We start from the raw sequence: 24,010 nt of genomic DNA, 5'->3' as shown, positions 1-24,010 counted from the left end.
ATTAGGGCCCAAGAAAGCATTAAGCATTTCTGAGTTTAATTAAGTGCACTAACAACATATGAGCAAAGTCAGACTCATAAAAGAGAACTTTATTGTACAAATCGACACAAAATAAAAGCCCTTTGGGACTAAATTAAAAAAAAAATAATAATAATCTGAAAAACACATTATACTGAGTAACCAAGTCACCCCAGCCCAGTGAGTGTTCAGTGAGTTCAGTGTTCAGTGAGTGAACAGCTCTGTCTGAGAGGTTTTTTTAACCTGACAAATGATTAAATACCGTGATGCGACGCCAGCATAACAAGGTATGAGCAAGAGGGATTTGCTTTTTGACTAGTTAAGAAATAAGCTTACTAATTCACAAATTTATTATAAGATTAGCCTTTAATACCTGATAATCACCTTCGTCAAGGAAAATTTCTTCTCTTCAAGGGGCAAATGAAATTTATAGATGGGTCTTGAGCCAGACATATGGGAGGTAGACAACATTCATGAAAGGTCCAGCCTTTCTCTTTGAGCAAGGGAAGAGACAGGGTTTACCAGACTAGGTGCAGCACAGCAGAACACTGTGGAACAGAAACAAGACAGGCATGGCAAAATCTCAGATGCCTTAAGGTTATTAATCTCTTTTCAGACAACAAATTTGATCTCTGTCAGACTGTCCATTAATTTTGATGGAGATACTTTTAAGATCTTATGTTTGTATTTTAGTGGGGCTATTACAGCTAAATACACAAGTGAAAATGCATTCTTATAACATAGACAAGTATTTCCATTTCAAAGGTGATGTTGTCATATAAGAACATCAGTGTTTGCTTGAGTCTTGTTATTATCTCCTTTGTAATAGGCCATCTGGACTTCAACTAAGGAAGGGCTCCCAATGTGTTAGGCTCATGCAAACATCTGGTGAAAAAAAAAACTTCGGCGCCAGTTTTGCATTTCCGGGCTTTTCAGCCAATCAGACGGGACCTAGTCCTGCCCCTGCTTCCGGCCACGGCTCCTCCCCTGCAGCAGCTGCCCCCCACATACACACAGAGGGGGGTTCCTGCCGTGTGGAGACACCGTTTTAAGTCAGTTTTGTCGGCTGACTCAAGCTAACATAAGCTATTGAGTAATTGTTGAGCACAATTATATACCCAAGTCACTCATGCAATGTGGTTTTGAATGGGTACAAGAACAGCCTGGGCCCTGCCTTATATCAGAAATTGCTGTGAAGACAAATGTTGATAGAAAGATTTGCTGCTTTGCTGTTACTAGCTTTCAGGTTCAAAAGTTACATGTGGATCACAAGATTTTATGCACAGGTGTAGAATTTGATGAAAATTCTCCACCCTAGATACCAGGCAGTTCTGTCAGTCTACTTGCTCTTGTATTTCTTCATAGAAATTGAGTGAAACAGAGATTTGAGGATCAGCACTTGGGGAAATGCAGTTTTATACATATGTATATTTTATATATACACACACACACACATTGTATCATTAGATGCAGAATTATTCAACCTTCATTTCCTATGAATTTGGATCCTTTATTTAGTTGCTTCCCCTTCCAGTCTTCACTTCTTGCAGTACCTCCCATCACTCTCCACACAGTCTACAAGACCATGCCTCAGTTTCCCCTGAGCTGCTACTTGCAGAAGAGATTGGGAATTCTACAGACCCATATATGTACCTCTTGGCAAAGGCAGCAGCAATGGTATCACAGAGCCTCACATTGCAGAACAGGCACTCCTTTCAACCCTCTACCTGTCTTCAGCTGCTAATGTTTGCAGAAATTACAAGAATCTCGTTATCTTCAGGGTTTCTACCTCTCTATTGAATCAGATTGAAATAAGCCAGTGTTTGTAAATGGTTAAGGAAGAAAAGATCTGGCAGACAGAGCCAATATGTAAGCTTCAGTTCTTCAGGAGAGTTGTCCAAAAAATCAAATTTAGAAAAGTGTGAGACTTCAAAAAATAGCACATAAACTGTAACAAAGGTTGTCTGGTTATGGAGAGAAAGAATAAATAACAGGATTATGTAGAGAGGAAAGCAAAGGTCAGAAGTCAGTCCCCTCCTTAGATGACTTGGAGAAAGAGATTAGAAGTTTCCATGATTGAGAATATGGGCTTCCAAAATCAGATAGTAGTTTCAAAGCCCAAACATTAGACAAAAGCTTGTTTATTCAACTTAAAGAGATCTGAGGCTTAGGGTTCTCATTTGTTCACTTCCTATGAGTTTTTTACACACCGGAACAGGACACGCAAGCAGGAGAGAGTGCCCCAGGACCTTTGGATCTGCAGCACCCAGTGCTGAAGGTCTTTGTGGGGCTGGGACCAAGTTTGGTGTCTCCTGGAGAAGTCACAGGTAAAAGCTCTGTAGAAATCCATGCTCTTCATCACACTGTAGAAGAAAGAGAAGTAAACAGTTTCTCTTGTCTTTTAAGTGGCAACTTCAAGGCTAGATGTGAGTGCTCTTGCACAAAGATACAGGCAAGAGGCCTTTGGAAATCATTCAGCAAAGTTACAGAGCTTCCTGAACTTCAACCACGCAAAAATACTAGAACCTGAACAAAAAGGAAATATTGTATATCTTGAATGCCTTTTACCAATCCATTTTTCTCATTGGCAATGTTTTATTTCCCTCTTGTAGCTTAGATGAAAAGATTAAATGAAGATAATGATGTAGTGGAACAATCAGGTCTGGGCAGGTGATAACTAACCATTTTAGATACCTTGGTATTGGCTTTTAAGCAAGCAGGGCTTTGTACATGTGTGTCATACCTGCAGTTATGCGTGTAAGTGCATCCTCTGTCTTTTTTTTGGTGCTATTTATGTGTTTATATCTATACATATACTCTCTATATATGTTCTATATATATATATTCCTGATGGCAGTGATAAGTTAAATGAATCAGAAACCCATTCTTCACAGGCATGTAGGGATTGCAGGACTCAAAGACTGACAGTGGAGATGAGAGCTGATTTCTCAGCATCCTGATTTTAAAACTATTTCATAGATACAATTAGATGAATATCAATTAAAATGTTTATTTTTCCCACATTGTGTGTCTTCAGCTCTCCTCCGTGCCTGAGTAGGGCTGATGCCCCCACCTCCCACACTCTGACTGAGCTACAGCTCCACAACAATTTTCTTCAGCCCACAGGTTGTAACAAGCAGTCAGTCACACCAGCCCTCTCTGCAATTGTACCTGCATTATTTATTAGCCAACAGACGTAACTCTGTCCTTTTTTTCAACCCAGCTTTAGTGACTGTGTATTCAGGGTCAATTAACTCACCCCTCTGCAAGCTGTACAGGGTGAGGAGAGGCTGGGATTTTCCATGCCTGTGCACCAACTGGCTCTCAGAACACTGCCACTTCAGGATTTCAGGGGCTTGCATGAAGCTAGGTGAATCTTAAGCATATGTGTGTGAAAATACAAGTCTTCCTTGCAGAGGTGCAGATGTACTTGCAGAGCAATGTGGTACATCAGGTCAGACGGGCTGCATTGTGCAGAGGAGTATTGCCACAGAGTTGGGAATTCAAAGGCAGTGCATGTCATATGAAAATATTAATATGTAAAAACAGCTAGATAAGGAATGTAGCACATAAAACTGCAAGGCAAGCTGTTTGTAAGCCCTGTGCTTACAAAACAGTAAGTATACTTCAATAGTGGAGCCAATTTTCTCTTTAATAATTCTGGTAGCAGTTCCGAACAATTAGCTAGTCTGAATTAAATTTCCATTGCATCTGTTCAAACCTATACTATTACAAATACTCCAGGAACTTTGCCCTTAAAAAATGGTGATAATATCCTGACAACCTGGGACGGCTGTTGGAGAAAAGATTTTGCCTGAAAGGGTTTCAGGAAGTTACAAAACTCCTTTACATGGCCTGTTGGATCTGTGTATGATTTCCAGCATTACACAAAATAAATACCAGGAGACTGGTGTGGTTTATACAAGAGTTTATAGAGAAAAAAATCCACCCACCAGCTCCCTTGCTGAGGATTACAACCAGGTCCCTGCTGCCAAGTTCTCTGTTTAGGTAAAGCATGAGAAAATCTGCCATTTTTTTAGAGTCACAAAAGGGGTGCTAAGGGGGGAGGGAGGGGCAGTGAGAAGCTGACAGCTCTCACTGCTTAAAAGACAGCTGTTCCTTCTCAGGTACTATTATTAATAAACCCTAAGGTAATGTTTGCTCTGAAATATGTCTAATTGAAATAATTTACCCTAACCCTTAGAGAATTATGAAACTGTTTTCATCATGTTCACACACAGCAAAATAATTATGAGATGCCATATGGAAAAGACATCATGTGGTATATGTATTTCTGAATGTATACTTTTTGAAATGGTTCCCACAGATAAATCATATAGCTAATTTACAAAGAGGAGGTGGATAGTAGTTCTTAAGTATGCAGTTTAAGTTTAAAATGGTTTCAGGCTGGGTAAATTTACAGTGGTGATGACATGCAGTAATTGCACTGATCACAGCACGTATATCACAGAAGATGTCGATAGCACCATTAAGTTGCACAGCACTAAAGGGAGCAGGGAAATTCTGCTGATGACTCTCAGCCATTGCAATGTGTCACCCATCAAAGCCTCTTCAGGTCCTGAGTGGTCCTGAGCTCATTTCTCAGGTGAAGGGTACCTGACTGAAGTGCCAGAGACGTTCCCCCATCATCAGGGAATCTCTGAGACGTGGTTCGCACCTGGGCAGCTCTGAGCTCACACCTAAGCAAAGGGAATACTCTTCCCCAAGAAATATATTTTGAACAAAGCCCATGAGAGGAAATGTCTTGTTTCTGTTGCCCACCGTCCCTCTGCTGAAAGTTTTTTCAAAAGGTTTTATTCCTAATCTCATCAGTAGTCACTAGCATTATCATGAATATAATAATGATATAACCTTATATTTTTCCCTATGTAGGTTTCATTGCATACAGTATCAGGAGAATTCTGTAGGACACTTTCTGGTCTTTTTCCAGCAATAAGTGTGGTAGATAACAAGACTTCTGAGGTTCTCTCTCTGATAGTTAAAAAGTTTTGAAGGTACTTCTTGAAAAAGGAACTCTTATTAACATTTCTAGAAATCTGGCTGGAGATCAGGGTTTCTTGTCAGACTTCTGGTAGTTCTCGTTTCCAGATGGATGGAAGAAAAATAAGAGAATAGCTTATTACACCCTTTCTGTTTCATGTCCAATTTGAAACCACCAAGTGAAGAAGACAGAAAGAAATCATCTTCTTTCCAGTCCATTCACTTTGTTTCTAAAGACTTTTTATAAAAGTTTATCTCTAATTTGAGCATTTCAGGTTAGCCTGTATTTTGTCTGATTTAACTCACCAGTCACTTTTGCCATTCTTTCTATGATGGTTGGTGAAATATTTGAAAGATTTGGGATACACAAACCATTTCACCCCCAGCCCTCTGTTTTTCCAGAACTTTAGACATGCATTGCAGCTGCATCATTTATCCCCTAGTAATGGCACCATTACCCTGAATTACCACCCTAAGTAGTGTATTTGTCAACACCCAGTAACTGGTATGTGCAAGGAAAATATTTACTCAACTTCTATCCTGTGGCATCACCCCAGTAACACCATTTCAGGGAGATCACATCATATCTCTGAGATTTGTGCTGCAAAAATCAAAAAAGCTTTGGCATTTCTGTGTGTATAACACCAGACCTCATACACTCACCTTTTAGAGACAGTAATTACAGCAATTCTGGTTTTAAAGGAAAAATTAAACAGAAAAAGAAGACGAGAAGTTATATTCCCCATGAATAGCTAAAGGTGGGATTTTTCCAGCACTCTCTCCGAGGATCCAAATATGGACATATTTGACTCCCGAATCTTCCCAGGAGTAACCATATATGCCAATATTCACTCTCCCTCTTTGTATGTGAATCCTGCTGATGCACTCATGTGCAGATATTTAAACGGAGCTTTTCTGTGATGTGTCATCCCTGGGAATCACCTGCACTGGAGAGGTAGCCTTGAGTCTTCCTCTTTGCTGTCATTCCCAGGTTTGGATGAGAAATGTGATGCCCTTTCTCCACTTCTAATGTTATACAGATGAAAAGGCATGTTCCCCTTTTAGCAACTTCCAGTCATTTGTTTTTATGCTCACTGAAGGTGCATCTTGTACTATGAAAGTGCCCTAAACCAAAAGTCACATATTTTTTTCCTTGCGAGTAACAGTAGATTATTATTTCACTACAGTATCCGAAAGCATGAAATAGAGATTTATGATACTCTTGTGTTTTCTACTTCAGTTCATGTAACGTAGGGAAGGTAAAGTGTCTCTGGCTGCACAATATCCCTTTTTCTTTTTTCTCTTTAGAGTAGTGTGTGCTGCGTGATTAGAGGATAGTGAGAAGGTCACTGACCAAACTTTATCTTCCACACAGTTTCCCACAGCATGTATTCCTCCTAGGGAACATTTTCTCAGCTCAGGTTATTTCCAGAAATGTTCTCAAACCATAAGAACAGTCCTTGCAGTAAAACATTTCATTCCCACTTTTTATCCTTTATCTAGCAGCGCCGTGTTGACAGCATTTATGTTTCTTCTATTGACTGGGCCAAGAACAACAGGATTAATGAGGTTGTCTCTTCATGAGTGCATTATATTTTTTTCCCTCTGACCTTTCAAACATGGGAATCTTCTGTTTGCAATATTTCTTAAGGAAGGAAAACCCCTTTTAGCCAAAGCTAGTTTTGATGGGGACTGTCTGGGTGAGAGCCTGGGTTCCCGTGCACTTCTGGGTGCTCCAAGCCATCACCACAACGTGAAGGTGTCATCTGTGCCTTTTGGCACAGTTGGAAAGGAAACGGAATAAAGCAAAAGAGGGAAGAGCTTTGTTTCCTCATTTTTTAAAGCATTGGCTGTGGAATGTGAGATATTTTAAGGACTTTCTCAAACCATGAAATTCTGAGTATAAATCTTAAGTGGCTGCCTACAGACCATCCTACTGCAGGAACTACTCAGGAGACAAGTGGATGTTGCTCTGTTTTTTTGGATATTTTTTTTTTTGTTGGTTGGTTGTTTTTTTTCCAAAGGATTGCACATGATTAGGATGGACAAGTAGGGGAAGGAGGCGCTGCTGGAATTGCAGCCTTCCACAGAACACTCTTGGACTTTATCTTTCTTATTCCTGCTTATTTTTGACACTGGGTAGCTGGAACGCAATCAAGATCGGATCATTTCTGAGTACTGCAGGACAGGGAACGTGAAGAATTTTCCCAAGGATGGGAGCAGAAATATCTTTAAACAAAACAAATAACTTTACACATATGACATCTTTTAGCCAATCTCCTCAAAATACATCAATTAGATAAGCTAAACATAATTAAATTTTTGCATAGGATCGTTAAGGCTGGCTTATTCCCATTTTTCTTCTGAGGAAACAGAGGGGATGGAGAGCTGGAAAAATTCCCACTAGCCCAAAAGCTGCATCTACATAAGCTGTTCTCTAAGATGTTAATTTGTCCTCTACGTTATTTATTTCCCCTCTGAGGAAAGAAGCACCAAGAATTTGTGCATTTGCATCTTGCAGGCATGAAAGCTTTTTTATGGAGGAAAAGATACTTTTGTGTCAGCTCAATGACCTGCTCCTTCCACCCATAGTAGATGGTGGAAGAAATCCAGCCATGGTAGATGGTGGAGGAAATCTGCCTGATATATGGGGTGAGAAAGAAATAGAAGAGGTGATATCCATATGTATATAGAGGTGTACATATAGCCTCAACCATCTTTTAAAAATAGATTGCAAAAAGAAATGGAACCGGGAAGACTTGCAACACTTGCCAAATATGTTTTCCATAGGTGTGTGGTTCAGCTGTAGGTAAGAAATTCTTTTGCCATGTAGGAAAAATATCTCTTGACTGCTGACTTTGAGGGGAAATACAGCATCCAAAGGACTGTCTTGCTGAGCACTCCAGGGCTGGCTTTACTTCATGTCCACAGTGCAGAGGGCCAGGATGCCGGGCTGAGATCCAGGAGGGCCAGAGCTCAAGCACCAGGCTTAGGCTTTAAGCAAGCTTTGAGACCTCTGTGTGTGTATTCAAGTCATTCTGGGACTTTGAGAGTGAGCTGAACTAGATGTGTGGATGTAGCCAAATTCATCCATGTCAGCTCTAGGAAGAGAGCAGAAACAAATATTCCTGGCTCCTTGCTTTAACAATTTAAATAATCCCATGTATTAGCTCTGGAAAAAAGGCAGGCTGCTCTTACAGTATTTTAAGTTGAAAAAGTCATCAGAGAAACTAAGACAATTCTGAACAACTCTTCAGAGTAACATTTCATGAGATTCTGGAATATTTTCTCCTGAAAATAACAATACTTACATAGTAAAGAACATTATTCAAGTGTGTGCTGTCCTCAGGCACTGGCAATGGTCACTGCTTGGATGTACCAGGAGACAGTTCCTAAGTGTTAAGCCTGAGGGTATTACATGTCTTAAATTTCTGTTTCCTGGGTTTCAGAGTTTTGGATGTTATTGTTTGAACTCTTATGTCTTCCTTTTAGGATTCTTATTGTAGCTGAACTTAAATAACCAGAGAGAGCACTTTAAGAGCCCACATCTGTATTTGTCATCATTTAGGGCAATTAAGTGTAACTACGATGGAGAAATTCTTGTATTCTGCTTTTCTCTTATAATAACGTATGCAGAGGCCCAATTCTGCTGAGTTTTGCTGCTGTTTAGCTAGAATATCCTAAGTAAACATAAAGAACCTGTAGTTTGCTCTCTGTTCCTTTAAGCAATTGAGCTCCCACTCATATACTAGTAAGATACTCTCATGAAGCCCCAGTAGAAAGCAGTTTTTGGGTTGTAACCATCAAGACTTTAAGGTTTTATAATCCTGACACTTCAGGATTAAAAAAACCCCCACAACTATCTATCAGTGAACAGAGAATATATATTTGTGTAGTTTGCCTTATTTGCATCTGCTGGTAATTAATTAAAATACATGAGTTTTAATTAAACCTGGATTAGGGGGTTCATTAAAATAAAAACAAAAAGCATTTCAGTTTAAAATGTAAAATAAAGTGTTCAGATGACTTAGCTGGTGCAGCTGATTTGCAGGGAAATGCCAGCAGTACTGAAACTTCTGGAGTTTGGGAAGAGTTACTGAACAAGGAGAGTGGGTGTTCGTCTTTGTCAGCAGATACATTTCACTTTGTAGCTACTTGAGTTGAAATAATAACTTTTGCTCTCAGTTTCTGGTCTGAGTCTGTGGCCAGGAAACAATGAAATAGGAAAGGACTGAAGTTGAAGCGTAAGGTTTGTAATATAAGAGACAGAGTAAGGAGAAAAAAAATAGTTTTAAAAGCTTAAAGGGAAGACATACTACTCAAGTAAAACTGAAAGAGTAATTATACTTAACTGTTTTATACAGTCATGATAAATTCTTTCTCTTCTATGTCTCATTAAGTCACAACTCATCATCTAGCTTTTTTTTTCTTTTGAAAGCAGTGTAAGGGATTTTTTTAAGAAAACACATGTTATTAGGATTTTGAAAGTGATAATAATATAAAAAAAAAATAATAAAAATCCTAATTGATTATTAAGCCTGATTATTAAACATTTATCCACAGCTTAATTTCTTTAATTCTGCCCCTTTGGCAGGACTGGGCTTTTCCCACCAGCAGGAGAAAACCAATAGCAGGAACACCGAAGTTTTTGTAGTCTGCGTCACAAAAATTGTAGCTGACATATTTCTGTTTGTGTAGGGGAATAGAAATCAAACTTTTTCACCTTCTCAGACTGAAGGGGTTTAATGATGATCTCTCAAAGCAGCTCTTGCTCTCATGTGGGTCAGGCTTGTTGCTCACATGGACAACAGCAGCTTGAAGAAGACACTGGAACTAACCTCCCTGTCGCTTCTGTAAGGTGCTGTGCTCTTGGGGTTGGACAGTTACTGAAAAAATTGCTTTGATCAAACTGCCTCAAAATTGAGATTTTTCTACTTTATTCTTCCCTGAAATTACAGAATTTGGGGTGGAAATAACTGTAATAATGAAATATGACACTCACTAAGAAATTCTGAGTTGTGTTCATCAGACTAATATTCCTATTAAATTAATATAAAACATCTCAGTAATGAATGTGAAATGAGTGCAAGCAATGCTGTATAAATTTTGCCTAGAGGTGTGTTTTGAGGGTGGCTTGACACCTGTGTGCAGGATGTTGATGGACAACTTGGGTACCTGCAAAGGACCAGATAAAAAAACAAAAACAAAACAACTCACAATAGAAAATAAATTCTTTAGTGTGAGCATGGTAAGACATTAGAACATGTTACCCAGGGAATTTGTGGAAGCCCCATCCCTGGAAGTGTTCAAGGGCAGATTAGATGGGGCTCTGAGACACCTGATCTAGTGGAAGGTGCCCGGCCCATGCAGAGTGGTTGGATCTAGATGATCCTTAAGTTCCTTTTAAACTTGAACTGTTCTATGAAATTAGACTGGATATTAGAAATAATTTATTTACCAAAAGAGTGGCTGGACAGTGGAACAGGCTGCCCAGGGAGGTGGTGGAGTCACCATCTCAGGGATTGCTTAGAAAAAAAATTTAGATATAGTGCTTAGCAACATGATTTAAGTACTGAATGGGTAAATTAGGTTATGGTAAGGGGATTTATGTTATGGTTGGATGATCTTCAAGGTCTCTTCCAACCAGGATGATTTTATGATTCTATGATTTTTTTGAGATGTGAAACCATCTGTGGATGCTTGTTTCCTCCACCACTGGACAAGGAGGATCCCACAGTAGCAAAACACCTGCACCCACTGTGGTGCCAGGGAAGGTGGCCCTCGTGCAGGGAACAGATGCTCCACAGTCAAAGCCTTTCAAAGGAGACACCTTTAGAGCCTCAGGCCTTATGGGATAACTGAATGGTACATAAATAGTCTTTAAAGGGAGCATTGTCTGCTTTTTAAAAAAAAAAAATTAAAAAAATAAGTGGTTTTTTGTGTGTGTGGGTAAAGTAAATATGGTTAGAAATACATGACTTGTTAAGAGCTTTTTGAGGACCCCACACTCACAAAATCTTTTAGGTCATGTGTTTGCTTTCCGAAACATTTGGTAAGTAATAAGTGCCAAGGGACTATATGCACTCCATCTGGAATTAGCAGATTCCTCTTTGTTCAATTGTTCCTAAATTTGGAACCAGCCAACTTGCTTAAAAGTATTTTGATGTTCTTTTAAATAAATATGGGAAATAAACATAGCCCAGGACCTTCAGAGAGAGAGGTACATTATTACTCTTCTCCCTGCCCCCATGAGCCATGCAAGCCTTAAAGGAACATTCTCCGTTTTAATGTTTTCTGTTGGTTTGTGGTAATAGTTTATTTGGAGTAGCCCATCATTTTTGTTTCCTTTCAATAAATCATATCACAGAAATGAGAGGTGGAAAAAGAATTATTAGATCATTGAATCCACTCGACTGCCAATGGAGTCTTGTTCCCTACAGTGGATTTTTTCCATTTCTTTGTCCAGGTTAAATTTGGAAGTTTAAGAGCCTGTAGGTCTGATGAGAGGCACAAGAGTAAGTGGAGATTTTACAGTTCTCTTCTTTCCTTACTAGGCAAAGATCTCATTTTCATCTCCACCTTTCCAATGTAAGGAAATGGCATGTCAAAAGATCAAGTAGATACTTTTGCTTTGCAGGTGTTATAGATTACTACCTCATCCCAGTAAAAATTTAATTTTTGCTTGGGGAAAGCAAGAAAGGAAGAGAAAAGCAACACTTCTTTTATCTTCCCTGATGTCCTATAACACCAAATAGTAAGAGTCTGAGACCAAAACACCTGCTTGTCTACTAGGCTCATGAAAAGAGACTGTATTTCCTTGAAGACATTTAAAAACATTTTCAGAGGAAGCTTCTTTTAAAACAAACACAAAACTTTATAAACACATTTGAACAAACACTTTAAAGAATTGAAATAACACCCTCGAGTCACCCAAATTTGTACCAAACACATGATATGGAATTCAGCTGGAGGAATATTTGACACTGAAAACATTTTGAATGAAAACCTTGCAAATCAAAGTTCAGAAAGGTCGTCCAATGTCATCACATTTGGTGTATAAAGAATTACAAAGAGGTGCAGATCTGTAGATTTGGGATCACAGCCTAAGATATTCAGCCTGTATAGTTTGGTCTGCTTCCATGGATTTGAATGGAGCATGGCCTATTTACAACAGCCAGGACTGGATGATCTCTCTCTCCACTGACTGCTGGGAAAGCTTATGGAGACTGACTTTCCTAAGCCAGAGCTGGCCTTTGTGAACCGTGTCTTACCGTGCATTACAGAGCAGGATCAAGGTCTTTATCTACTTCACGGTTGCTCAGGATTTTGTTTCATCCAACATTTGTTCAAAAATGTAAGCAAACAGTTTATTTCTGCTTTTAAGCTTTCCTAAGAGTGGGAGTAACACAGCACAGGCAGATACATATTTTCTACATGGTGCAAGGTCTTTTTATTTGGTCTAGATACACATCTGCAACTGTTTTACCAGCTCATGTATTCATATATTCTGTAAGTCAAAGGAGCTTAAGGTTTCCCTTCTTGCATTGAGTTGCAATCATTCCATTTTGCAGGTTGCTTCCTATGCATTGTGTTTCAGCAGCCTGAGGGCTTCTCTAAATCATTATTCTGCTCTTTCGTAGCAAGAAGGAACCAAAACTATAGTCAAAGATGAGCATGGGCTAGGCAAAATCTAATCATAATCTCTTCTACCTCTTCTCTTATTCCAGCCAACCCCTATTCTGAGGATCAAACATGTATTTTGTCTGCTTGCTTGAAGAAGGTGCATTAGTGTGATTAAGTGTCAGCATCACTCAGATGGATCTGCTGAAGGTGTTGATGTTTGGGCTTGGTCCATGACAGAGCTGATTCATCCTTTGAAAATCTCAGTCTGTGAGTATGAGTTCAAGGGTTGCAACAAAGCTTACACAGACTAACTCATGTGCACAGAACTTAGATGAGCACACTTGAATTCTGAAAGCAAATGAGCTCTCAGCTTTAAGGAATATAGTTCCATGGACTACTGGGTGTAATTATCATATGCAATTATATATATAATACATATGTATATTTATGCCAAGAGATATTCAGCAGATTCTTGTGATTTGAAAATACAGTAATTTATTTCCTTTGGTACCTACAATATGAGTAACCATATCTACTGAGAGAAGTGTTGGTAATTATATTAATTTTCTGAAAACGTGTCCTCTTCAAGGATATTTAATGTCAAGAAAAGGAGAAATATTCACTCTTGTTCCCAATGAAATTAATTAAAACCTTGCCATTAACATCTATGGGAGGACAGAACCCCAAATAGCTATATAAATGGGAGACCAGTGGTTTCTTTTGTTTCTGGTTATTATTTATAACTTCTGAACAAGCAACTTTGTTATGTGACTGAACTTATTATTTGCAACTTGTTAATCATTTTGACAATGCATATGTTCATATTTTGCATTTTATAGTCTCCTTTTAGGAGACTATAGGAGTTTCCATCATTTAATTTATAAAAATTACTGATAGGAGGATAAAGTCCCAGTAAAAGCTGATGAAAAGAGAGAGCAAACAGGAAAAACACTGGATGGTAGATTAAGCAAATCTAAATTTTAAAACAAAGGGAAAGATTATAAAAGTTTTACTCTTGTGAACTTTGGTTTCTTTTAATAGGATTGAAGGTAAGACAGTTTGGCAGGTCGGGTTACCACATTGTGCTACAGTTAGAACTACTGACTGTCTCTGTGCTGTTGTTTGTTGAGATGACTAGGTTGTCATTTTTAATTAGCTTTCTGCTCTTCTCAAAGGCTAATTACTTTACTTTTTATCAAGATTACTTGATTGGTAATGACAAGGGTGCCATGGTTACGTATTTTTAGAGAATTCCCCAACCTGCCCAGTTATATGATTTTCTGTTCCCCCTGGATTCTTTGTGCAGTAAAGCCTTCAGTAAAAATAATGGTCAACAAAAATACGTATTTCCTATTGATATTGGCAGAAGAAAGTATCTCTTGATTTTTTTTTTAATTTATTTTTTTTAATGGCAGGAAGGCCATTGCTAATGTATTTAGTGGAAAAAAAAAATTACACCTTGTTTACCTCCTTGTTAGTGAACTAGTCACTAACTCTGTGACCTTGGTGGAAGTTACCTTAGGCAAACTGAATTTGAGACCTTTCCTTTTTCTTCTTCTTTGTGTATAGTCATGCATTTCCCCTGGTCACAGTGGAAAACTGCCCTGACTCAATTGCAAACTCATTTTGAAAGTGTACAAAATACACAGACACTGACTTTCTTTTTCCTTTGCCTCCCTGTTTCCTAGGGTTTGAAGAACCCCTGGGATGAGTATGAGAGGTGCAGCCGCAGGTGAAGTCTCTCTTTTCTTTAGCCACCTATAGATGACAATCATCTATTTTTGTTAGAAACTGTATCAGCCTGAAAGGTGACGCTTCAGAAAAGGCTCCCTCGAGAGGGGAGGCAGTGACAGGGAACATAAATACTCCACAGACATTTTTTTAGAAGAACAGTTATACCCAGAGAATCGCTACTTCACTCCTGTTCTGCAACACATAAATACATGTCAGACGTGTGGTAAACCAAATTCTCTCAGGAGCTTGTCCTGAAAAAAAGGAAAAGACACAATGATTTAGAGTCTACATCTGCAGCTCTCACAGCTGCTTCGGTCCCTGCTGCTAGAGGAGATTTCCCTCCATCAGCAGCCTCTTGACACAGGGGCTTAGAGTGGTTCCCAAAGCAGAAGCCTGAGAGAACCCAGCGCTGCCACTAACCCACTGGAAAGGTGAAGAGGGGGCAGCTACCAGGTAGCTTGAAGGAAAGTTGTTGCTTCCTCTGCCAGATGCCCCACCTTGCATCCACTTTGCAAAGGGAAGAGGTCTCCCTGATGACTGCAACTCTCGGTGCATTCTCCACAACCTATTAAGAGCAAGAGTAGACTAGGTAGCTTCCTAAACCAAAGAAAGGTCAGGGTGGTAGGACCCTGGCCCAGCACATCTTGGTACAAACTGGCAGGGACATGTGCTGGTCTGATGGAATGTCTTCAGTCACAGCAGACATGTCGGGACATCTTTGTAACAAGGAAGCTGAAGATGTGAGGATGTTCTGGAGCAAAAGCTTGCACAGCCCCTGTGTTTTGACATTATTCCTCTTGGAGATAGATGAGGAATATAGCAGCTCCAGCTACTGCAGCAGTGCAGTGTGATTCCATGCAGTCTACGTGTAAAAAACACCTTCTTGGTAAGCATCTCGTCTCCTTAATGAGCTAGTAACACATTTATGACTTCAGTAATTAAAATAAGTTTTTATTGCATTTTACTTCTGTTAGCACTGAAGAGGAATAAGAGAGACAAGTTAGGTAGGATGACAACTACTGGGACCCTGGGAAAGAGGCATTCAGCTCCCTGCTTCCTCTGCTGCAAGGAAAATAGGACTGGATCTGAAAGATAATTAAATGCCTGAATTCTCTGGGTTTCAGTGTAAAGGGTGGCTAAATACTAGGGGCATCTGGGCATAATCTCTCTGTGCCTTAGCTCTTCACCTGTCCCACAAGTATAATAACTCATACCTACTCACAATACCTCTGAGTTTAAAAAAAAATCTAAACAAGACACTATTTTATTTTATTATAAATCAGTTTTGATTGCATAGGAGTTTTCAGTTCTGGAGAGAAGTGTTTACACTCTCATTGATTAATTTGTGATTGGAATCAGGCCACAGTTTCTTCTCCAGAAGTTCACTTAACAGCAAGGATCAACAAGAAGGTAAAGGTACAGCCTAACTTTTGGAAGTCAGACTACAAGTATTCTTTCCTCAATGCAAAACTGAGGCTTTTTGACTTTCAGGCTAACTTTTAGCATCTCAGCTTTCTATGTGGAGCCTTGCTTCCAGTATAAATAAATGATCCCACATTCCGTCATGATAACATATGCTCATGCAGAGCTCAAAATTAGAAGGAATATGAAGTGTTCTATTAATTGCATGAATGTTGATTGTTAAAATCATGTGCTAATTGGTAATATCTGTGTGCAGTAGGTTCCCGCAATATGTGTTAGATTACATTAACTGTGCTTGTGACTCAGATATCAGGCATTATGCATTTTATAGAAGGGTTTTTTTTAAAAACTTTGTGTAATTAGGTTCTATAGATGATCACTGTAGAAAAATTAGGAGAAGACTGTGTAAAGGGCATGTGAAGTTAGAGGCATGAGGAATACTGGAATATAAAGACGCATCTGCTCCCCTTTCTCATGGTGTGCTTTCCCTCACATACTCTCCAAAGTAATTCTCACTATGTTTGTCTTGAGGTAATTCCCAGGGAATCGAGTAAGAGCTCTTTCTCACTACCACAGTGATTAAAATATACAGCTGAATGTTACCATCTTCTTTGGCCAGACTTTCGCACTTTCCAGTGTTTTCCTTTGCATCCCCCAGGCTTTGATCCAAGAAGCATTCACGTGCAGTACAGGTAAATTAGATTATCACTGTACTCACCTATCAGTGGAGAAGTTGAGCGTACTTAGCAACATGACTCTCCTGTACCAGATGTGCTTCCTCTCTGTTGTAATCCCAGGGGGAAATTTCATATGGATCTGTTTTGTTCATTGATGTTTTAATTTTATTGAGTGCCATGAGTACTTATTAAAGTAGGCAAGGTAGAAGAAACTAAAGCTTGGAGCTAAATATGGTATATTATAAGTGTTTTTAGGAAGGGTAACAGTTACTTCCACTCTCTGTGTGGCTGAACACAGCTTCACAATGGCAAGGAAGAGAAAGATGAGCCTGACACAAAAGCATGGGGATGCAGTCTGTCATATCCAATAGATATCCACTTCTGTGGACATCCTCTTTATAGCAAGACATTTCTTCATGTATTCACATTTATTCACAGGAAGAAATTGGTCTTTGCTTCAACATGGAGTACACCCAAGCTGGGCCTCCACTGCAGCTGCTTGCACAGTGCTTCCTCCTCCTCAGCCTTTGCAGCAAGTATACTCAGCACTGGTGACTGATGAAATAAGCTTTTCCCAAGTCCTCCCTGCACCTGGTCCCTGTTTGAGAACCTTTTTATATATATTACTGGAGTGGAATGAGCTTCTTGAATTAGGAATGAGGGCTCCTAACTCCCTCAGATCTTCCTTAACAAACTTCCATGGTGGTTTCTGCTGATTATGGATGGGGCTTGGAGCAATCTGGTCCAGTGGAAAGCATCCCAGCCCATGGCAGGGGTTTGGAACTAGATGATCTCTAAGGTCCCTTCCAACCCAAACCAGTCTGTGGTACTGTAACATTACCCAGCAAACAAGCAGAGTTGGAAAGACTCTTAGAAATCAGTGATAATTACTTACTTGAGAATTATCTTCTATCTAAACTTTTTCCACCCCCCCACCCCTCTGTAAATCCCCTTGTATTTATGTGGGTGAGACAGATTTTGAAGCCAGCTCTGCAGCATGCAGGGACATTGTGTTTCTGCCCATTGCAGCAGGAGCTGGTGGGAAGGGATGAGAGCAGGCAGGGTGAGCAGCCAGTGCTGCTTTGAGCCGTAACCCAGCCAATGCTTTTTGTTGGATGCTGACTTTAAATTGTATATCAGGTCTTTGAATTAGCATTTTCCTTACAGTGGTTGTATTTTTGAGGGATTAACATAACTGAGGGAGGATCAAAACCAGTTGCATTTGCCCTTGCAAAGGTGTTGCTGGAGCCCTTGCTCTGTTATTTCCGGAGCCATACCCTTAACTCATGCCAGTTTATATATTCTCCTAGAGGAAGACTGAAAATAACAATTTCTTAATTTTTTTTAAATTATTTTGAGAAAGGACAGGGTTTTCTGGGTTGTTGTTGTTTTTTTTTAAATGTTTAAACACTTCAAATGTTTCATGAGTTGCACTGAGAAAAATATTTAGAATGAAACTTCTAACTAGGATAATTTAAATTCATTTTACAGTGGACTGACTTGGTAATGATGCAATGAATTAAAACAGGTTGTCTGAGAGGAAAAATGGATGCAGTTTTGGTAAAGAGAGCATTTACAAAAGTGTTAGAAGTCTTGAGCCTTATCAGGGCTATTACTCTAATATCTGTTGATTTACTGATCTTGAAACAAGCAAACCTCATGGGTTCAAGAGCTTAATGTTAAGGCACACTTCATCAGTTGTCCTGAGAAATGCAACATATTTCAGAGGAAATCAGTTTTAGCCCCCATCCAAAATGTTGACACTGAATCAAACAGAGCATGAACTATATTCACAGTTTTAATTAAAAGAAAAACTGACAAATTACTATAATTCTGGTATTCAGAAGATGGTTATCTGTTATAGAAATATTTTTTTTCTAATATATATGCTCTCATACATGAAATAGTTTCTAGATTTATTTTAATCGTAAACTATGGTGCAAATACTTGATCTTACCTACTTAAATAATGTTTTCCAATTTCTTAGCAACCTTCCTCCTCCTTTCCCCCCCCCCAACTCTGACTCACAAAGTGATGCATGGAAAAGGATGAACAAATTTAGCAGGAGAGATGACCACAGGAAATATGTGTAGAAACTAACAATTAAAAAAATTAACTAGAAGGAAATTGCTTACCAATTTTTAAGATACAGAAGTTAATCTAAAATGAGTCCCAGCCATCAAAAGGTTAACTGTCAAAATAAATAAAAGGGACATACAGTGGTCACGGGCTACCTGGGGGAATTAGCTGTTAAATTAGTGATTTCAATTCACATCATTTAGGAACAGGTTAGTTCCTTGTGTCTCTGCAGAAACTTTGCATATTGCAGGGAAGGTTTTGTCTCCCCCAACCCTGCCCACAAGGCCCCAGCCATTGGTGGGATCATCTGGGGTACATGGTATATATTTCCAAAGAGGTAAAAGTTATCTGGGGAACAGGGCAAGTTGTCACTATATGGGGAATAATAAAAACCAGAGCTCAAGCCTTATGAAGAACATCTGAAGGAATTGGGGTGTTTAGCCTGGAGAAAAGGAGGCTGAGAGGAGACCTTCTTGCTCTATACAAACACCTGAAATTAGGTTGGAGCAAGAGGGGGTCAGTCTCTTCTCCCTCGTAACAAGCAATAGGAAAAGAGGAAATGGGCTCAAGTTGTGCCAGGGGAGGTTTAGATCGGATTTTAGGAGAAACTTTTTCACTAAAGGGTAATTAGACACTGGCACAGGCTGCCCAGGTTGGTGGTTATAGCACCATCCCTGGAAGTGTTTAAAAGCCATGTAGATGCAGTGCTGAGGGATGTGGTTTAAGTACTTGACTCGGTAGAGTTAGGTTAATGGTTGGTAGAGTTAGGATATGGTTGGACTCTATGATCTTAAAGGTCTTTTCCAACCAGAACAATTCTGTGATTCTGCTCTAATTTCCTTCAGGCAGCAAATCATCTACAGGACATTGTCCTGTGAGCATCGTGCTTGCAGGCCTGGGTCCCTGTTCCCCACCAAAGCTCCCGGGACAAAAAGAGTGAGAAGAGAACAAGGGACTGAGTGGCTGCAGGGCCCTAGAGCTGCAGGGCTGATGGTGTCAGTGAAGGGCAGAGGAGAAATGCCAAGAGCTTTTTGCTAGGCAGGGTCCTGCAGCACTGGGCTCCGCTTGGTGCAGGAGCAGGAGAGGTTTGGTGCACCCAGGCCTGAGAGACATCACTAATTTTAGCAAAGCCAAAGGGAGACTGGAACAATGCTGAATGCATGATTGTGGACTGTTCTTTTCCCTTTATTCTTTGTTCCATTGTTTCAAGTTCCCAGGAGTTGGCAGCCTGGGAGGACATGTCACTGCATAGCTTGCTGTCCTCGAGAGCTGCTCCAGAGAATGGCTGAGATCTGTGGAGAGGCTGTGGTGGCCCCAAACGTTCTGACGTCTGGCCCTAAAATCAGGCAGTGACTTGGGTGAGGAAGGCAGGCTCTGATAGCAAGAACCAGGGGCTGCTGCCAGTTGGCTTACTGACTCTTCAAGCACACAGATGTCTGACAACAGAAACATCTTCCCAGTGCCTCTGCACGAGGCCCTGCTCCCTCCAGATTTAGGGGCTGCCTCTTCCATAGGTGTCCCAGAAAAAATCTTGGGAACCACTGCCTGCAGGGCCAGAACTGGTCCCAAGGGTCACTTCTTGCTGCTCTCTTCCATAGGCTGGGCCTGCAGTCCACAGCAGGAGCATCAGGGGAGGTTGGAGGCTGCTTGTGTCTGACCAGGCACTGCGTTTCTCAGACCGTTTTAAAATCTACCTCTCAGGCCACTGGACTGGCAGAAATTATTTCTCCCCTCTCTCCAAGAGCAATGGTTTCCTGCTGTTAATCCAAGCCATCATAAAACCTTAAATATATACTGTGAAAAATGTTATGCCTACTTAAGCAAGATAGTTGCCTGTAATAGTGTGCCATAAAGCAATCTGAAATGTTTATTGTCTGGTCCCCAACTGCAGTTTTATTTCTTTTTAACAGTTTCTATGTTTACAGGATTTTCTTCACATTGAAAGTTTCAAAAGAAGTTTTTCCCTTTCCCTGCAAACCCAGTCATTATTTGCACAGCAGATCCTCCTGCCAGTGAGATATATACAAGCATATTTTTTTAAAAAACCAACAAAACAACTTCAAGTTTCCTGAACTTTTTCTAGGAAAAAAACATCATTTAAATCAATAGCAAGCCTTGATATGATAGGCTTTAAAGGGCAGACTGACTTCCAAAGGAGCAGATAACATTTAAACAATATCTTTTTTGTTAAAGGCTGAAATAGGAAATCAGGAAGAGAGAAGGAAAGAGAGAGGGGAGAAAAAAAGGAAAGAGAAAGAAAAAAAAAACACAACTAGCCAAGGTTAGGGGGTGGTAAAGATGTTGCTGCTGGATCTAGCTCCAGAGACACAATGTGTATTTCATTGCCACGAATAAACTGTATCCAGGGAACAAGCAAATGAAAAAGTGAGGACAGGAGATATCTTATTTTTGTTGTTTGTTTCCAAAGAGTCCACCCCCACATAAGTCACTTGGAATTCATTTGTCTACATCCTGGACTGCACGTAGGGGAAAAAAAAAATGCCTGGGATCTGAGAAAGAGGAATGCGATAGGGCATGGGAATCACAGCGTCACGGTGGTCACCAGAGCATAGTTTGGCTCGTCTTAAAACAAGCAAGCACCGTTGGACCTCTGTAATACTAGCAAATCAGCCGTGCTATCAGGCTACCTATCAGGGGCTGAATGCCTGAGAAAAAGTGTGTGGGTTTTGAGTTGGAGCCTGGGGCGTTGGAGGGTTCTCGGAGCTGCTGCTTTCCTCTTGACATCCAGTACTGCTCGGTGACCTCGGCAACAATCCAGTGTACTGTTACAGTTCATTTCAATAATTAAACAGTTCAGGGATGGCAGAGCTTTCTTGTTGTCAATAGAAAACCCGGGCTGCAGTTTGCTTTTTATTATTTTAATTTCCCCCCCCCCCCCCTTTCCTTTCTTTGAAATCAGAAGTGTTTGTTTTTAATTATATTAGCTAGAGACAATTAATTTCACAATCCGAACAAAAAAATGTTGTGCGGGAAGGACTGGCAACTGGTAAATGCAATTATTATTGTAGCACATTTTCAAAGGAAGAGATCCCAGCTCCAACAAAGTCATATGTATAAAATTTCAGTCATATAATATAGTCTCAAACAGCAGATTTACTCTGCAAAAGATGGGAACTGCTCTCCCATCTGGAGCTATGTTCTGTTCATGCCACGTGGACCCATTTGATACCCGCTCCCAAAAAAAACACCAGCCAGCAAAATAGACCCCTGCCCATCAGCTGCTCCAAATAATTGGTTGGTATGCCCCTTTAAACTTCTTTTACACAGAGATGATTGATACCAGCCCCCTTTTAAGTGCAACCTTGCAACAACAACTTACAAAAAAAAAATAAAACCACCCTTCTCTGTGCAAATGGCAGCATTTACATTTTTGCTGTTCAAGCAAAAAAAAAGGAAAAAAAAAGGGAAATAATTCAACTTTATGTCAGGGATGTCTTGCAAAATTCCCTACAATTAAAAAACTATTTTTTGAGGAGCTTGCTGTGCCCCTTCCATTGCCCATCTGGCTCCCTCCCAGCTGCTCCCTGGCTGACTCTGGGCTATTCTGCTACCAGCATGGAGGAGCTGCTGCTGACTGGTATCACTGGCTCTTTTTCTCAGAGTTGGTCTGCAGGATTGCTAGGCCGCAGTCTGGCCTCGCTTTACACTGATTTACTTTTATGGGATTCAGTCAAAATGCTACGGATTTGTACCGCTGAGGTGAAGAGCAAACTTTAACTCTTTCGGAGGGGAGAGCTGGAAGCACTTCAGGTCCGTAGGGAATATTTTCTGCCAGCCCCAGTGACAGCCATGCAGGCTCCTGTGCTAATACACAACCAGCTCCTACTGTCACATTCCTATTGCCTTGTCCACGCTCGTTTTCCATGCATCACAGACTTACCTTTTTTTCCATTTCCTACCAGTGTCATTGACACAAGAATATTAAACCGAACTAGACCAAGACACTGCTTCTCGGGGACCTGGATCTGACAGCCTTATTCACAGTGAACAGGACTTCATTTCCCAAATAGCTTAATCCTTTCAGTGAGATGGCTGCAGAGGGAAGGCCGGATCCACAAAAGGGCTTTGATATAGCTAAGCTGGAACTGTAGGCTTGGCAGGTTACTGTAGCTGGAGAAAGGAGGTAGAGAGCTTTGCAGGGTGCATGGAGAAAGTTAGACATCATGGAGGGGGGAAGCACGTCTGGAATTCTAACCAGGATTATGCTTTTACTCAACAGCTAAAACATCTGCTCCTTGGAACAGTGGTGGACACCCCTTTGCTCGTGGTTCTCCCCTAGGCAGGATGCTCTGCTATCTGACCTTAGGGCAGGCAGAAGCTGCCCTTTCTCCACACAGCATCTTCACTGTGTAAGTATTAAGCTTGGCTTCAATGTTCAATGATTTTCCAGAGGGAACCCAACTCTACAGAGCCCTTGTTTGAGCCAGTGAAAGGGAAGCTTTTGCTTTATGTGGGTGTAGTTGAGTCTTTATTGAAGCTGCCCCAAGCACAGAGCAAAAGCAGTTCCAAGAGAAGCGTGATTTACCATGGTGTCAGTGGGGCAGGATGTGGGTGGTGATGACCTCCACATCCATCCCCTTTGGAGGCTGTTGAAATATTTTACCTGCAAATAGTTTATTTATATATCCAACAACATTCTGATAGGTGCCTGGCAAGCTTTCTGTGCCAAAACAAAGTCATCTATGGACTCCAAATGCCACGTAGCAACTGTATGAGGATTATTTTCTGTATTAAAGGTCTAAAACAGGAGTTAAACACACTTCATTAGATGTGGCTTTAAGGCATTAGGCTGCAGTTAAGGTGATCAGCTTGGCCTTTACAGTTCACACTTCCAAGCACAGTGAACCTCTGGTGTAGCAAACTGGCCTTAGGTGGAGAAGCAGGTTAAAATATGCCTCAGGCAAAAAACAGAGAGTGGAGATGAAGCTACCCTTAAAGGTGAAGTCACTGGTGCTGGAGCTGCTCTTGCTTTCAGGGAGAGCTCCCAAGAAGCATGTTGACCTCTGTAGATCTGTGCCAACGTCAGCGAGACTAGCCTTGCCCTTTGACTATGTTTCTAATTCCTCTGCTTGCTCTTTTTAGGGGGGAGGGAAGGAAGAGAAAACCTTGCAAAGCTGAAATGAAATATTAAGTCTCTCATTCTTTCCAGGTAAATGCATGCCAAATCTCGCAACAGTCTTGGCAGGCTCCCAAAGTTGCAAAATAATGAAGAAAAGGTTGAGTTTAGGACTTTGTGCCCATTTTAGCAACATTCCTTGTAAGTGCAATTAAAGCTGCCACTGATTTGACCTCAGGAAACATGGCAAATACAGAGATTCAATAGAGAGTAAAAAAGTAACCTGGAAAGGATTTTGAAGTATGATCTTATATCTGTAATCTTGTTCCTAAACGAGAATAAGTAACATAATTATTATTTGGGGTCATGGGAGTTCTGT

The sequence above is a fragment of the Chaetura pelagica genome, unplaced genomic scaffold (genome assembly GCF_000747805.2).
Source record: "Chaetura pelagica isolate M959 unplaced genomic scaffold, ChaPel_1.0 scaffold575, whole genome shotgun sequence".
NCBI classification, from domain to species: domain Eukaryota; kingdom Metazoa; phylum Chordata; class Aves; order Apodiformes; family Apodidae; genus Chaetura; species Chaetura pelagica.
Note: the sequence above shows the minus strand (reverse complement) of the source record.